This window comes from Cebus imitator, unplaced genomic scaffold (assembly GCF_001604975.1).
Source record: "Cebus imitator isolate Cc_AM_T3 unplaced genomic scaffold, Cebus_imitator-1.0 Scaffold45, whole genome shotgun sequence".
NCBI lineage: Eukaryota > Metazoa > Chordata > Mammalia > Primates > Cebidae > Cebus > Cebus imitator.
Window position 1 is genome coordinate 11,693,056 of NW_016107360.1, and position 2,992 is coordinate 11,696,047.

General features: G+C 41.1%; 1 pseudogene; it reads left to right on the plus strand.

Annotated features, from left to right (window-relative positions):
* The first annotated feature begins 1,130 nt into the window (after nucleotides 1–1,130).
* Nucleotides 1,131–2,404, plus strand: LOC108303135 (annotated as a pseudogene).
* The last annotated feature ends 588 nt before the right edge of the window (nucleotides 2,405–2,992 follow it).

Below are 2,992 nucleotides of genomic sequence, written 5' to 3' on the forward strand. Positions count from 1 at the left end.
GTAGAAAATTTGAAAACATATGCAAAAGTACAAAGAAAATGTTAAAAGTACCTGTGATTCTTCAATCTTGGGGTCTTCATTTTTAAAAAGATAGTCAACAGTGAACATTATTTGAAATCTTGTTAAATGTTGAACACTTTTTTCTGAATTAAAGATTTCCTGATTTAGACCCTGATTCATTCTTCTGCTAAGGATCTTGCTCTGTTGAACCAGTTGAATGGATCTGATTCAAGGGGAGATTTGATTGTAGTGTCAAAGCTCCCTGATACCACACTTCAAATGAAGCTGAGTTCTAGAATGACTCCTTTTCAGATAAGTGGACAGTAAGTCATGGGCAAAGGTTTAGCCTGGTTCATCTCACTGGGGTCTTGGTGAAACCACTATTTCCTTTTTAATGTAATATTCTGTGAATAAAATCAAGATTAGAACCATGCTTGCAATTAAAGGGATTACTCAGTAGTAAAAAGAAAATATATTCAACAAGTTAGAAAATGAAGTATCAGCCCAGCTGCAAGGAATTCTGGGGATGTAAGTATTTTGAGTAGGACACATTGCTGCTCTAGGTAAAATGATGTTTCTGAAGCTGTAAAGGGAGTGAATAACCAATAGGCTGTGAACTGTGTCTGCCGCAAAGATACTCACAGAGCTACTCAGAACAATTCTGGGACACTGACCTAAGACTTCTAACCACACATCCCATGAGTTTTGAGCTACAGAGGAGTTATTATGCCCACTTTCCCATGTAAACCTGAAACCAAGTCAACAAGGCAGTTATGTTTTAGAATTGTTCAAAACACATAAAGTAGTAGCTTCACAGAGCACGTGGAGTTTTACTGATTCAAATCATGTAGATGTACTTATGGCTGGATGCACCTTCTATCTCCAGAAGGCTTCTAAAAGCCAAGTCTCTGGAAGCAAATTCTTTCCAGATTGAACTACCCTAAGATAGTTGTATCCATGTCAAGAAATGTTTGTTCTATGACAGGTGCAATGGTTCACACCTGTAATCCCAGCACTTTGGCAAGAGGATCGCTTGAGCCCAGGAGTTGAAAACTAGCACAGGCAACATAGCAAGACCTCATCTGTACAAAAAACTTTAAAAACTAGGCAGCTCGAGTGGCCAAGGAAAGATGGGTCAAAGCCAGAGTGGTGGTTACAGTCTTGGAGCTGGCAAGAAGGATAACAAGGACAAGAAAAAGAAATAAGAACCTCCTATACCAGCTGGAGTGAGGGAGAAGAAGAAAACACAGGGACCAGATACTGCCAGCAAACTGCCACTGGTGACACCTCACACTCAGTCCTGGTTAAAATTATTGAAAGTTAGAGCGAATTAAAGACTATCTTCTCGTGAAGGAAGAATTCATTAGAAATCAGGATCCCCTTAGATCATGATGAAACTGTTAGAAGGAAAGCAAGAGGAGGAAAGATCAAAAGTGGGTGATCTAAGGGGACCCTGATGTCAGTAGGAATCTTGGGAGAGATTATTGATGACAATCACACGATTGTGTCTACATCTGTGGGCTCAGAGCACTACGTCAGCATTCTTTCATTTATAGACAAGGATCTGCTGGAACCTGGCTGCTCAGTTCTGCTCAGCGGCAAGGTGCACGCTGTGATATGGATGCTGATGCATGACATGGATCCCCGAGTCACAATGACGAAGGTGGAAAAAGACCCCCCAGAAGACCTGTGCGGTATTGGGAAGTTGGACAACTAAATTCAGGAAATGAAGGACTCCATCCTGAATGTTATGAAGAGCTGGGTATAAAGCCCCCTAAGGGAGTCATTCAGTATGGTTCACCTGGCACAGGTAAAACCTTGTTAACCAAAACAGCAGCAAACCACACCTTAGCCACTTTCTTGCAAGTGATCGGCTCTGAACTTATTTAGAAGTACCTACATGATGGGCCCAAATTCATATGGGAATTGTTTCGAGTTGCAAAAAATTATGCACCTTCCATCATGTTTATTGGTGAAATTGATGCTTTTTTGGGACAAAAAGATATGACTCAAATTCTGGTGGTGAGAGAGAAATTCAGCAAATAATGTTGGAAATGTTGAACCAGGTGGATGTATTTGATTCAAGGGGAGATGTGAAAGCTATCATGTCTGCAAGCCGAATAGAAACTTGGGATCTAGCCCTTATCAGACCAGGCTACATTGACAGGAAGCTCGGGTTCCCCCTGCCTGATGCAAAGACTCATTCAGACGCACAAAAGCAGCATGACGCTGGCCAGTGATGTAACCCTGGAACGACTTGACATCAAGGCCATCTGCACAGAAGCTAGTCTGATGGCCTTAAGAGAACATAGAATGAAAGTAACAAATGCCAACTTAAAAAAATCTCAAGGAAACGTTCTTTTATAAAGAACAGGGAGGCACCCCCAAGGGGCTCTATCTCTAGTGAGCCGCAGTTGCCATCGGGAAAATGGCTGAGAGATTTCCCAAGCCCTCAAAGGGATGAGGTTGGGGAGTTTCCCAGAGGAATTCGTGTTCCAGTTTATTTTTATTAGTAACACATCCTGTGAGTCTTTTGGAGTTTGGTGTGTAAGATGTCCACTGGGCCGCCTTCGCCTCTCGGTCACTGTGCGACACTGGGCTTCCCAGTAAAGTGTGCTTTTTCTTTCTCTCTCACTACACACACACACACAAGAACTGAAAACCGGAAATGTTTTTTCCAGAACCAGTAGTTTTTCAAACAAGCAATCACTAAGCTGAAAAATGCACCCTGGCTAACAAACATCAGGTAGGCAAATAGAAACCTATTTATTTAATTCCACAGATTTTTGTTTTGGTGTAACTTAGTTCCATAGGTCTGTGTATAGAAATGACTTTAATCTTCTAAGACATCATTGATGGGATGCCCTTCAATTATATGTTGATGCCAAAATTCTCTATCAATCTAAATATCTATGACTTTTTCTTAGGCTTTTATCTTCCCATTGCAATTTGAAAGTAAAGGCATTCTCCAGCTAATATTAACAACCTTAAC